A 14,993-nucleotide genomic window follows, 5' to 3' on the forward strand; every position below is an offset into this window, starting at 1 on the left:
TCTTTTTGACATAGCACACACTTCTCAACCCAGTATGGTACCTACAATTTCTCACATCGCTGAATGGAACTTGGTGAGGATAAACGCTGTCCTTTCAAGGCCAACATATTGTCTGGTACATAGAAAGCATCCAGAAAATAGTACTGATTACTTTAATTATGTTTTCTTTATTTACTAATCCTTATGTACTTACCCAAAGTTTTAAGTTTTGGCCAAAATCCTGGCCAAATTTCATTTGGATTCTTTTAAAATAAGAAATGAAAAGCAATTTTATGACAGAGGGATTTCAGCAGGAGGTTAGGTGCATAGCTATTGCCCTCTGACCTTTATGAAATGATATTCAGGAGCAATCAAAAAATACTTACACTAAATTCAGCCTTCTCCTGACATGTTCTAGCCTTTTGCTTTGTGAGGGCTTTGGCTGTGTTTCCCAAAAGTCTGAGCAGTTCTCAACTCCCAGTCGTGGAGAGAAACAAGGCAGAAGATTTTTCTTTCAAACAGGAGAAAATGCTTCAAAGGGAAGAGGTCAGCTCAACCCATTTAATAACCTATCTTTGGGCAGAAATAGTTGGCTTTGTTAAATTCTACTCAAAACTACAATAAATCATTTGTGGTATTGATACATTGAGAGGTGGGGTTCCTGTTCATCCTTGTAGCTTCAGGAAATACTGAGCAAACGCATATTGAGGCAAGTTTTTTTTTGCCTTTTTGCAGGAACTCTGCAAGCGTTGCATGTTTCATGTATTGAAGAATTTCATAAAGTTTCATGAAGAAATTCATTTTCCAAAGAGTGGAACAGACACATCTGAGTACAACTTTCTTAATAAACATAGTTTGTCTTTTTCACCTTTTTTTTTTTTTTTTTTTTTTTGAGTAAAGAAAAGAACATTAATTATAGAGTGAGTATCAGGAGACCTGTACAGGGTGAAATAACCAAGGGTCTTCTAGAACAGTTTGTCAGTGAACCAATTTTGAACTAAGTGAATTTGCCATAATTACTGTAGATAAAATGGTGAATAAGACAGTTGCCACCACCAACGTGAAATTTGTAGTTAAGTGCAGACAGCTGAATATTAACATATTTGTTTTGCAGATGACTACAAGGGCACAATGCATTGATGAAGGTTGTTAGTGGAACTTGTCTGGGGTTTCAGGGAAATATAGAAATGAAAGTACCTTTATGGAAGTTGATGAATGTTTTGTAGTCCTGTCTAGGTTCTTGTTACCTGATGAACTACCATTCATCCCTCACAATACAGCTTTCATGAAGTCTTGGTAGCATTCCAACCTCCATGCTCTCCTGCACAGACACTGCTGATTGCATATGCTTATTGTGTGAATTGACAGCACTGGGTTGTCATGAGAGATCATTTCCCATGTGTAACTGTGCTAGATTCCAAGCTCTCTAAGGACAGGCAGTGTCTGAGTTGCCCAGCACAGAGCCTGCCAGAGAAAACAGAAAACACCCTCAAAACCTATGTAGTGAATTGAATGGTAACAGTGTGACCAGAACAGAGGAATGAAGCTTGTTAGCTTCCTATTTCTCTAATCTCCAAGGCTGTTGTATATTAGTATGTCAATGGAAACAATATTTAATGAGTGTCAAAGGGCAAATCAAGATGTTAGCTGGAAGCAGAGAGGAAATATTAAATATTAGGAGGTATGGTCTCATAACAGAGATACAAATAGCTTACTTGGATAGGAAACATTTTTATACTATGCTTGGTCTCCTATGCTTCTCATGTGCCTGTTTTCATTAGCAATGGTCTCAGGTGCTTTCTTCAAACTCATTTTTTTTCTCTCGACTCTTTTCCCTGAGCTTTTGAAATATTAGCTTGCTCTTCTGATGGACATCAGCATTACCAGCTTTATCAAGCATGACATCTCCTCCTAGTCTCTGATATTCCTCACAGATGGTGTTTCTCAACATGAACTACTTTGTCAAACATGACATTTACTTACAAGGTTTCTGAGGGGTGGATTAGAGGCTGCCTCATAATTTGGACTGCTACAGGTCATTGTTTCATAATTCCTGTTGATAACTTATTAGTCATACCACCTTGCTTCTCTGGAGGTCCACTGTAAAGGAGTTTAAAATTTACGTTTCACAGATTAGTTGAAATCCACCACTTCTGCTTCAATTTCAATTTTCATTACCATCTAGAAAGGGACCTTTCTGACAATTCCTAAAAATCAAGCAAAAGAACCACTTCTTTCTTAGCATCTGTGTGTGTGTGTATCTATACATGTGTGTGTGTGCTTGCATGTATGTCTAATTAAATACTTCAAGTATTTAGTTATCAACATGTGTGATTGGTATACTTAGCACAGAAGTGTTCAGTTATGGGAATTGAAAAGTTAGAAAAGTACACAACACAAAAAGCTGTGTGTGTGCTTGTGTGTCTGTGTCTTAACAAAACTGAGAAAAAATAGAAAAAACTAATTTTGTCTGCATTTTGCTAACTCTAAAGTTATTTGGAAATGTCAATTTTAAGGATTGCTTTAATTTTTAAACAGATGTGTAGTGCCAGGTGGAGAGAGCTTCTGTCAATGTTAAAGAATTTTCAGCTGGACTCTAGGTGTAGGGTTTTCTTTTCTGCACTAAATTCTGACATCAAATGGGAGAGGTTCTTCTGGGTTCTGGTTTTAGTTTTGTCTATTTTCTTTTCATTTCTCACTGCGGAGCAAATAGATCCTGGCCCCTGGCCTGTTAATTCCTTCTCCTCCCAGCCTCAGCCTTACAAACTTCCTCTCACTGCCCTCTGAAAAGACACCAAACACTGTCTTCTACACTTTCCCTGAGCCCCTGAAAAGTGATCTGAGCCACTGTTCTTGAGGTGTTAAGATCCCATCATGTCACACATGGCTACATTAGCATTTTAGAAAATAGTATTTGGGGAGAAAAAGTAATTGCAAGGATAGAAAAGAAATAAAAGGCTTCCTGGACAACCAATGATCCTTTATACATTGGCGATTAAGATTCAATATGTACTTTGATTGTCCTTGTAAATCTAAAGAGAAAGAGAACATGTGCCTAGCAAAATGGGACATGGGATATCAAGAGTTCAAGATATTATGAAATAAACTCATAAAACATCTAATGCACTAAGTTCATTAGCCCTTGCCAAAACCAGAGCACATTTGTTCATAAAAAGAAAAGTGTAAGAAACAAATTGCAAGTGTATTAATAATTTAAACTCAGGCCACACAAAAAGAAAATGTAATAGCAGTGTTAGAAATTAAATTAGTCAGTTAATTGCGATTTCAAACACTCCCATTCACTATGGTGTGAGAAGTTAGGCATTACCTAGACTTCATTGCAAATGGACTTTATATGATTAGTCAGAATGGGCTAATTCCAGAGCTGGATGTTAACTGTTTTAATCATTTACATTTTGCACTGTATTATTAATTTTCATCTTTATTCTTCTCACAATCAAAAATCTAGAGTGTGTCTATTTATGAAAAAATATCTAAAAGATTATTTCCTTCACTCTCTTTGGTGCTTGTATATTTGTCCTGGCAGCCTGCTGAGGTAGAAATAAACTTTGCATTTCAAGTTTAATTATCTGAGTTCCATAGTGTCGTCGTACACAGACGATTACTCACTTGTTTCCTGTGCCTCAGTATCATCATGTTGCTAGTGAGGGCAAAGAGGACAAAATCACATCCACTGAGATCTCATTGTCTCAGTCACTCACTATTGAGGATCAGATATACACACTACTATATATAAAATAGATAACCAACAAGGGCCTACTGTATAGCACAGGGAACTATATTCAATATCCTGTAACAAACCATAAGGGAAAAGAATCTGAAAAAGAATGAATACATGTACATGTATAACTGAATCACTTTGCTGTATACCTGAAACTAACACAACATTACAAATCAACTAGACTTCAATAAAAAAATTAAAATAAATTAAAATAAATTTTTTAAAAAGAGAATCAGCCTGAACTCCTAGGTTCTTAGACCTCCACAAAGAGTGAACTTTAACCCCTTCAGGAAATGAAATGAAGGAGGGATGGTTAGCGCATTGACTGAATTAACTGATCATTTGTTCAGTCAGGAAATACTTTTTGTCCCGATATTTTTACATTATTCTTTTTTATTTCCATGATGATGGAGATTATTCTAATATAATTACCATCCCTTTACTTTTGGAATAGTCTTTTAACTTTCAATTTCCCTGAATTATAGTCTCTCCTATACAAAAATCAAAACTACATACTTTCATCAGATTAATCTTGCTATACACTTCATTTTGATTAACAGTTTTCTTAAAAAAAGAAAAAACAACTTTGATTAGTTCTGTATTGTCTATTAAATAAATTTGGGGTCAATAGCTTGTCACTGAGTCTTCTCCAAGGCCAGGCCCCAACTTACCCATTTAGCCTTGTTTCCAAATACTCTCCCTTGGCAAGATATTTCTCCAAAGTAATTTAGTAGACTTCCTAGCTACAGAATACCATTTGAGGCTGCATGATTAGCTACAAGGTGATCTATACAGAAGAAATAAATAGAAAAAGTGTAATCTATCCTCAAAGAGAATGTCTAACATCTAAAAACCAAATCCTCAGAAAAGAAATTTGATTCCTATCTATGATGAATATATTAAGAGTTGAAGGAAAGTGTACCAAAGTTGATGTTAAGAATTTAGCTTCTAAACTCCTGCTGTGAATGAATACAAGAACAGTGATTAAGCTAGGTCATATTTAGAGGAAGCCAAGAGGAATTCAGATCCTTGAGATTTGAGAGCTGATAGGCAATCATCTTTAAGTTAGGCCCACTGTTTATTCATTCTTGCATCACCCAGTTTCTGATACTTAATACTCATTAAATATAGATTAAATGAATAAACAAATGACTTAATATATCATAATGTGCATGTTCTTGACCATTGCCTGAAGTATTAGGTTGGATTCTCTTGGGCAACTAAGATATACAGGAGCCACAAATGAATGATTATTGGGGAAATAATCATAAGGCTGGTAACTCTGGGCAATATAGCCAGGAGATACTACTGCCTAAGGCCTGTAAGGAAGTGCCTGAAAGTTAGATAATCTTATGTTTTTAATGTAATATAAAGGCAAATATAAGTCACCAGAAAGAGGAAGGGTTATCAATAAAATGTAAATGTATAGAGAACAGACATGTGGTTGTCAGTGGGGAGGGGTGGTGGAGGAGGGATGGATTGGGAGTTTGGGATTAGCAGATGCAAACTATTATATAGAGAATGGATAAACAACAAGGTCCTACTGTAGAGCACAGGGAACTCTGTTCAATTTCCTGTGATAAACCATAATGGAAAAGAATATGAAAAATAATATATATATACAGCTGAATCACTGTGCTGTACAGCAGAAAATAACACAACATTGTAAATCAACTATACTTCAATAAAAAATAAAAATGTAATGTAAATGTAATAAAGAACTTTAATAAGCAATCTTTGATCATGTGTGTCCAGCACCAAGCAGGACAGAGAAACAATGAAAACAAGATGATTTACTAAGTCAATAATCACAGCCTTTTTCTGAATCTATTGAGATGATTGTATGGTCTTTATTCCTTAATTTGTTAATGTGGTGCATCACATTGATGACTTTGCATATAATGAAGAATCCTTGCATCCCTGGGATAAATCCCACTTGATCATGGTGTATGATCCTTTTAATGTGCTGTTGGATTCTGTTTGCTAGTATTTTGTTCAGGATTTTTGCATCTATTTTCATCAGTGTTATTGGTCCATAATTTTCTTTTTTGGTGATATCTTTTTCTGGTTTTGGTATCAGGATGATAGTTGACTGGTGGGAAGCAACAGCATAGAACAGGGAGATCGGCTCGGTGCTTTGTGATGACCTAGAGGGGTGGGATAGGGAGGATGGGAGGGAGGCTCAAGAGGGAGGGGATATGGGGACATGTGTATGCATATGGCTGATTCACTTTGTTGTGCAACAGAAATTAACACAGTATTGTGAAGCAATTATACTCCAATAAAGATCTATTAAAAAAAAAAAACCACAGCCTTGTTCACATATCTTTCAAGACTACCTCTTTCTGCTTAGATTTCAGGCTCAACAAGCAAATGCCTCATGACTAGAATGCTGATGAGAAAATTGCTACAGAAAGAGAATGCCCTGCAGAAAGGGCATACACGCAAAATATCTTGGTTGGAAAAGCAACTTCTCCACCATTATAAATAGAACATGTGTAGTCTATTAGAAACAGTTTCATTTATCTGGGTCTACTCATAAAATCTATGTTGGTTTGTTTGTTTCTGTGTTTAATTCTGGATCTGCAAGTTTGATTTGAAGACACAGGACAGATGTTGGCAAGTCACCTGGTTATTCGGTTCACTGAGGTCTCTTGGCAACCTCACGTGCCTGCCTAGCCTTCCGCTGGGCCTCCCTCCACCTCACAGCTCATACTGCAGCCCTCAGGGGTAAATCCCTCCATTTTTCCATCATCTCTTCCTTGTTTCGTGCAACATTAAAGATAATCACTGCTACAAGGAACTCCTGTACAACACAGGGAACTCTGCTCAGTATTATGTAGCAACCTAAATGGGAAAAGAATTTGAACAAGAATAGATACATGTATATGTAGATCTGAATCACTTTGCTGTACACCTGAAATTAACACAACATTGTTAATCAACTATACTTCAATATAAAATAAAAAGTTAAAAAAAATGTGAAGAGGCTTCTTTCTAGGGTGAGTAAGGAGCAGTGAGAAGAAAACAGACCTCTGTGCACTTCACCAGGGCTCTGTTACCAAAGGGACCTAAGGGGCCTGGGTTAAAATAACAGACATTCTTCTTTTATAATTGTCTTGGTTTGCATCTTATGATTTATCATATTTAAGGTAGTTTTTTGCATCGTTCCCCTCTAAAGGGTTTGTTCCACTTTAATGCTGGGCCAGGACATATTCCTACTGCATTTATATGTTTTATCTCATCATAGATGGTCATCAAGTAACTGTGGCCCCAAAGAAGAGAGCTGGGGCTACTTCCAAGCACTGGCAAATCTACCTGTCAAAGCTACAGCCGTCTGGAGTGGTGGTCTGATACCTCAGACAGCAGCATCCATCACTGAATGCATTAAGCTGAGTCTTAAGCAGGGCTACTTGCTGGATTTTGTAACTTGAGGAAATCACTATTGAACATGTGCTTGGGTAAGTTAGGTTTTATATAGACTTAAGCTGCCATATTTAGGGAGTATTTTGGCTGGATCGGTAATGAGCTAGCCATAGAGGTTACTAAGTTTCATGTCACTTTACTTTTGTGTTCTTTATGGTCTTTCTGTCCTGAGCTATGTATGGGGCCAGGTGAATCCTTTGCTCACTCTATTCTAATTATAACTAATACTGGAAAATGCAAATGGAAGACAGGGAGGGGAAGGGGTGGAGGGAGTGGGCTTATTGCTGGTGGCTGTGGAAACAGAACAAAGGGATGTGATCATGCATGAATGACCAGGATCGGGGATGGTACAGCTCCATAAAAAATGTCGTGGGTCAGTATAGCTGGGGAAATCTGTAGATTCAATGCAATCCTAATCAAAATCCTGGCAGGCTTTTTTGTAGCTATAAAAAAATCTGATTTTAAAATTTATGTGGCAAGGTACAATTTACATTGAAAAGTTACAAAGTTGCAGGACTCATACTACCTCATTTAAAATCTTATTATAAAGATGTAATAATCAAGATGGCATGGAATTAGTGAAAGAATGGACACAAAGATCAATGGAACAGAATAGAGTTCAGAAATATATGTCTACATTAATATGGTCTATATTTTTGGCAAAGGTGCAAACACAATTCAAAGAAAAAAGAAAAGTCTTTTCAACAATAGTAGTGGAGAAATTAGACATCTATTTGGGAAAAAAAGAACTTCAGCCTATTCCTCATGTCTTATATAAAATAACTCAAAATGGATCATACATATACAGATAAACTGTTAAACTATGAAACTTCTGGAAAAAGAAATGATAAAATATCTGTGATTTGGATTAAGCAGAGAATTCCTCTATAAAACTCTGAAGGATGATCCATCGAACTTCTTAAAAATAATAAATAGGACATTTCCAAATTTTAAATCTTTTACTATCTAAACAATTGTGTTCAGAGAATAAAAAAGACAAGCTACAGACTGGAAAAAATATTTGCAAATCATAATTGACAATGCACTTATATGCAGAATATATAAAGAACTTCTAAAAACTCAACAATAGAAACAAATTCAATTAGAAAACAGGCAAAACTTTCAATAGACACTCTGCCAAAGAGGATATATGCCTGATGAATGAACACATGAAAAGGTGTTCAACGTTATTCATCAAATGCAAATTAAAACCACAATGAGATTGCATTAGACTTTACACTTACACACATAACATTGACCTGATATTACACAGTGTTGATGAGGATGAAGGGCAACTGAGGTCCTCCTGCATTGCTGGAGAGACTGCAAAACGAGGGCACCACTTTGGTAAACAATTTGGTGGTTTTGTGTAAAGTCAAACATACAGTGACCATAAGACCCAGCAATCCCCCTCTAAGTATTTACCAAAGATAAATGAAAACTGATGTCCATACAACTTTTATATGACATTCTGGAAAAGATGAAATTATGGGAACAGAAGACAGACCAGTGGTTGTCAGAATTTAAGGCTGGAGAGCATCTGACCACAGGGGCAGCATGAGGAAAGTATTTGGGGTGAGGAACGCATCTGTATCTTGCATGGGGTGGTGGATACGTGATTCTATGCATTTATCAAAACCTATAGAGCTGGGGCTTCCCTGGTGGCGCAGTGGTTAAGAATCCGCCTGCCAATGCAGGGGACATGGGTTCGAGCCCTGGTCTGGGAAGACCCCACATGCCACGGAGCAACTAAGCCCTGTGCTCCACAACTACTGAGCCTGCGCTCTAGAGCCCCCAAGCCACAACTCCTGAGCCCATGTGCCACAACTACTGAAGCCCGTGCTCCTAGAGCCCGTGCTCCGCAACAAGAGAAGCCACCGCAATGAGAAGCCCGCACACCGCAACGAAGAGTAGCCCCCCCTCGCCGCAACTAGAGAAAGCCCACACACAGCAACGAAGACCCAACGCAGCAAAAATAAATAATAAAATAAAATAAATAAATTTATAATTTAAAAAAAACCTATAGAGCTGTCTACCATGAAGAGTTAATTTTACTCTATGTAAATTTATAAAACAAAACAATTAGGAAACATAAAATGAGTTGGTTTGGCAAAAGCAATGTCTCTTTTAGTTTGGTTTAACTCTGAATACCTATCATTACGATGACTGGATCAACGGATGGTCCCGCAGACAAAAGTGGTATGTATTTACGGTTTATAGAAACACGGAGTTGATGGGAGCAAAGGAAAGGGCGAGAAAATGAGATTGATATGGATGGAGTGCCAATGTGATCTGGGCTTTTTTCTAGGCTCTTAACACCGGTGATTTCTCTTTATATTGACAAGTATCACTACACTCCTTTCATGGATAATGAAACTGAGGCTTGTCCAGATAAAAAGAAAATTTTCTGAAGACACACTGCTTCTGTACACAGAATGCATAACACCAACCCAGGCCTATAATTTGGTGGGGGGGGGAGCATGAAAAATAAGGAATACACAAGAAGGTGTTACACAAAATTCTGCTTAAAGTTTAATAACAATTGTCTCAGTTTTCCAATGATAACTCTACATAGTCTTGGGGACGTGATGGAGAAACACTGGCTGGTTGATGATGCGAATACATGGAGTTAAAGATATTAAACCAGCTACACCCAAGGAGCATTTATTTCACTTTCTAATGGGAAAGACTGATCTGGCGGTATGCCACAGGGCTCTGTGTTGTTCTATAATCTGAAACACAACTGGAGTGAAGGCAGGTCATGTATGCTGATCAAATTCACATGTATTACAGAGGCAGGTAAATGGTTTATCTGTTGGATGGAATATTCAAAATATCATGCCAGGCTAGAAATATGGGAACAAGTAAACACTTGAAATTCAGCAGGGATCAATATAAACGTGTGCATTTTAGTTCAGAAAAATTAATTGTATAAAACAGAGAGTGTGTTGCCCACCTTTTGTGAGAGTGAGACATAGAGGGTGTTTTTCTAGGTGCTTGTCTGTAGCTTTTAAATTTCACAAAATTCAAAAAAAAATAGAGGATGAAGAATTTTGATTTTAGAGCAAGTTTGGGGAACACAGATCTGACTGCTTTTGCTGGTCAGATTGTAATATGATCATATATGCATGTATGTGCACGCTTGTTTGCGTGTGTGTATTGGCAGCTGTTGAGATCTGGTGAACAAGCTGCAGCATTCCTGATGGAAATGAGGTTAGCAATGCGAGAGTAAACTTTGGTTTTCTTATCTGTTAATTGGAATAATTAATTCAACTAATATTTGTTTAGGGTGTAACATGCATTCCAGATACTGTTTCCGGGGCTAATGTTACAGCAGTGAATTAAAAAATATAGAATTTTTTTTAAATGAAGATATCTGCCATTTTGCGATATTGTCAGAATTGAAGGCATCTGGTTATTTATTATAGGCAGTCAATCATAGCCAAGCGTGATAGTTACTGACAGAGTGGATAAGTTAGCATAAATGTACATTTTATGTCCTGATGACTTTTAGAAACTTCATGCAAAGGTATTGATTTGCCAAGACAGAATTAAACCATTAGGCTGGTCTAGGCTGTAACTACAAAGATCACTTTGGGCATTTTAGTGTTAACCTCATTAAAATGTCTACCTCTGTTCAGTGATTCATTTGAACTGCGTTGCATGCCTGGCAAATTTGATATTTTAAAACTGTTTGAAACTGACAGAAAAAAAATAGCATACCAAGAAACGGGCCTGTTTGAATTGTCAGACCGCTGTGGGCGGCTGTATCCTATGGCGTTATACTCTTGCCATTGGCAAGCCATGGCCAATGCGTATAATCTTGCCATTGGCAAGCAGCCCTGGGCACCAAAGCTGGGGGCTCCACAAAAGCTGGTAATCTGGGCAGCTGACAGCAAAGCCAACACAGAAGCCTCACAGGGGCATAATTAGAATCTCTTCTGTCAGACTGAAAAATCATAAAAAAGAAGGGCCCCATGGATTATGTGCAAATATTGGCTAGAATAGAATCACTTGCAAAAGTAAGAAGGAGAGATGACTTCAGCCCCTCTGGAAAGACTAGGAAGGACTTGTATAACCTACCTCCAATTACAAAGGGAGAAAAAGAACCACTTTTTTTTTATTGAAGTCTAGTTGGTTTACGATGTTACGTTAGTCTCAGGTATACAGCAAAGAGATTCAGTTATACACATTTTAAGGAGGAAAAGGCAATTGAAATTTTATTTGCATAACTTTCACGGGAGGGAAACAATGTAATGGCCCTATGGCTTCTGTGCCTGGTCAATTTGCTCCTCTGGGCTGGTCTGCCAGCCAGGGGTCAAGCAAGGGATGTTTCTGGATGTTTGCCTTTCATTAAGGTTTATTTTCAATGTGCTTAGGAATATATTAGTATATTTATCCTAGAGTCAGAAAATCAGAGCATGAATTTTAGCTGGGAGAGAATAAGAATGAGCGATTGAGACAGATATTCTATAATAAATAACTGACCCCTTACAGCTTATTTGACACCCAGGTACTATTTTCACAAATCTAGGCTGGCAGCTTAAGCACATTCGAACCACGTCTAGAAGAAATCTCTGGGTCACCATCACCAGTTATGATGTTTAGGATGTGTCTTTCCATTGATCCGTCATTTACTGAGAATCTACCACCTGTCAGGCACTGCAGATCCCTACCTGTCGAGATTACATCATTGCTTCCTTCAAACTGTTCACTAGTTAATGGAAAAGAAAGAGACATCCACAGATAAAGACAATGTACTATCATAAATTGTCAATTTTATGCAACTTTGTCTCAAACTGGGTAATTGCAGCGGCCTTCTCAGAGATTAAGTTTAGAACAGAACCTCCAAGAACACGTGTATTTTATCCAGGTGAATGTGGAAGGAGGTGGAGGGGAAATAGGAAATTCTACATGAGAGAAGCAAGGTAAGGATGGTCAGATGCTTCAGAGAATTTTACCTAAAAAATTTGGGAAGTAAGTCTATAGTCTGACGACAGTACCAAATGACACTGAAAAGGTAGTAGGAATCATAGCGTGAATCTTTTGCTAAGGAATTTTATCCTAAAGGCAAGAGCAGAGTCCAATGAACGAGGATGTTCCTTTTCTCCAGGGTGTGGTTGGATCAAGGTCATCTGGGGCTTTTTGGTTGAATTACAGAGAGACCTGTAGTGGAGAGATGGCTGCTGAACCACTGAAAACACTCAGCAGGGAGTTTGTTGGTGGGAGGAGGACAAAAAGGTGACATCTGGCATCAGGGCAGGACTGCCCCTCAGGAATCTGTCTGGGGACTATTTGAAGCAATGAACCTAGGACTGATTATGGGATGGTGTCTTCCCTTAATTGCCACTTTTATATCAGGCTTGAAGAATGGAATGTATTAAAAAGCTTGGGAGTTCTTTAGAATTGGCCATAAAGAAAACATAGGATAATTATGACACGGGTGATTGAATCATATCAATTTCTGTGACATTAATAATTCTGAAGAGTAGGTGTAGCTCTTACACCAGAGCAAGGAAGCCTGGTGGTGAAGGCTTCATGTATAGATCCCATCTGGATTTTGTGGGCTGGTGAGGAAGCCTCCAGAATGTGGGCTTGAAGGGGCTGGAAAGAATTCCCTAGAAGCAAGGGGTAATTTTTGGAATGCTTTTCACAGCTGTAAATAAAAGTCAACAGCTCCTGAAGCTCTCAAAGTGCTGACAGCGGAATTCTGGGGTTTGCGAACCACATCTGGCCCTTCTGCGAGAGCAAATTGTCCTGTCCTGCTCACTCATGGTCCTGTGTGCCATAACTTCCTGTCCCACAACGATTTCCTCTTTAGTGGTCTGTTGTGTGCCCTCTCCTGGGGTTCTACAAGGGGAGGCTGCTGTTGGTTATACTTGAACCTGCCCCCATGGCATTGCTCCAGAATGCCAGGGGTTGTTCCCTGACCTGTGGTTTGATGGTCATAATAGAGGTAGGCCTCAGCGCCCATAAGGCAAAGGATATAACTTAGGTTGGACTTCAGTTTTTCTCCCAAAGTCTTTTGTGTCTTTGAGTGACTGCCATACCTTAGATTTTCTTCAGGAGAAACTGAAGAATATTAGCCAAATTTTGTTCTGAGATTTTACAAGTCCCTGGATATGATATCTTTGTCTGATTTGAGAGGAGGGGAACAGTTGCATTGTAACCCATGCAATTCATCTGGAATCCAGGCCACAGAGCATGTAAAATGGGTGCAAGCTCAGTGATGCACAGATTCATTACTCACTTAACCAGGTGACCATGCCCCATGTCAGTCCTGTCATCTCCTCTTCCAGCAGAAGGACCAGGGCTCAAATCCAATTGAAAATTTCTTTGGTTGTAACCCTCCATATACCTGCCCTACCTATTTCCTTGAAGCAGGCTGTTTCAGAGCAAAGCCGAACTCTTAACACAGGATGTTATAGACTTCCAAAGTGCTCTTTGCTCTAAAATGTATCTCTCATTGACTTCACCAAGCGTTCTGCCTTAGAAAGCCAAGGTAAGCCAGGGCCTCCCACATTTTGGTCATTACTGTACCATTCTCACAATTTTTGACATTGGCACTAATTTTTACTTAACATGTTTCCCTCCTTTTTTCTTTTTTTTAAATTAATTTAATGCATTTATTAAGAGGGAAATTTCCCATCACTACTAAATAAGAAAATAAACAATATAATAGGACATGGGTGAAAGATATTTTTCCAAATAAATGTAAGAAAAACATAACAATTAAAATAAATCCTATCCATCTATGTAAAACTCTAAATCATTTCACAAACTATGAACTAAAACATAGCTAGTAGTATTTGGTACCATAATAAATAAGTATAATTTCTCTTGTCAAGGAATTCAGAATATAGGAAGGGAGAGAGACACATCAATAGACCACTGTAGATTGATGTCAGCATTTCTGGGATGAAGATAATCCCAGAGCACTTTACAGGCACAAAAGAAGAGCATTTAGCACTGCAAGCTTGTTTCAGAGAACTTGCTGGGGCAGGTGATGTCAGATCCAAGTGTTTGGTAAGGGGCTGGCAGAGGCCATGGTTATATGACAAAGGATCTCCCAAGCAGAGAGACAACATGAATAGTCTAGATTCCAGAAAAGGCATGGGATGAGTGGCATTTGTGTTGCCATAGTGAACAGTGGGGTCAAGGAGTGATGGGAAGCAGTTGAGGTTGAAGGCTAGGCAGGTAGCTTGCACTTCATTTTGTAAGTAATGGGGTGAGAGTGATGGATTTTACACTTTTCAGCAGGAGGTTTTAAAAGAATGTTAGAATTGCAGTCTAGCAAGTAAATACCACTTAGTGAACAAGGAAAACAAAGGAGAGAGGGAGATGGAAAGAAAGCTCTGAGAGAGCAGAACATCGCTGCCTAAAAATGATAGAGATTGGCTGTCCTTCCCTCCTGGTCCAAGCAAGCTTGTTCCAAGAATAGTTTGTTGGGGTGTATGTTGAGGTAGTGAGGATGGGTAGGACAGCACCAATTTTTCTGTGATGGTTGACAGCAAACCTTGAGAGCCGGCTTCCTTGACATTGATCTATTCTTCCTATGAGCTGATCCTTTTTAAAGACTCCTGTAATATTTCTTAAAGTCTCCAGGCAAGAATTACTTCCAGGGCCAGAGTCATGTCTTTGTACTCTTGTATATGATTACAAGAGTAATCTCTTCCTTTTCAAAGGCCTAATTTTTTTCATCTCTAAGATGGAACCAATGAAAGTCACCTTGAAAGGGAGTCTTGAAGATCAGTTGATAAAGAGTATGTGAAAATACCTTGCCCTGGGGTTTACACACACCACAGGGACTCAGCATTTGTTAGTTTTCTATTTCATTTGCTACACA

The sequence above is a fragment of the Balaenoptera ricei genome, chromosome 7, assembly GCF_028023285.1.
Source record: "Balaenoptera ricei isolate mBalRic1 chromosome 7, mBalRic1.hap2, whole genome shotgun sequence".
Lineage (NCBI taxonomy): Eukaryota > Metazoa > Chordata > Mammalia > Artiodactyla > Balaenopteridae > Balaenoptera > Balaenoptera ricei.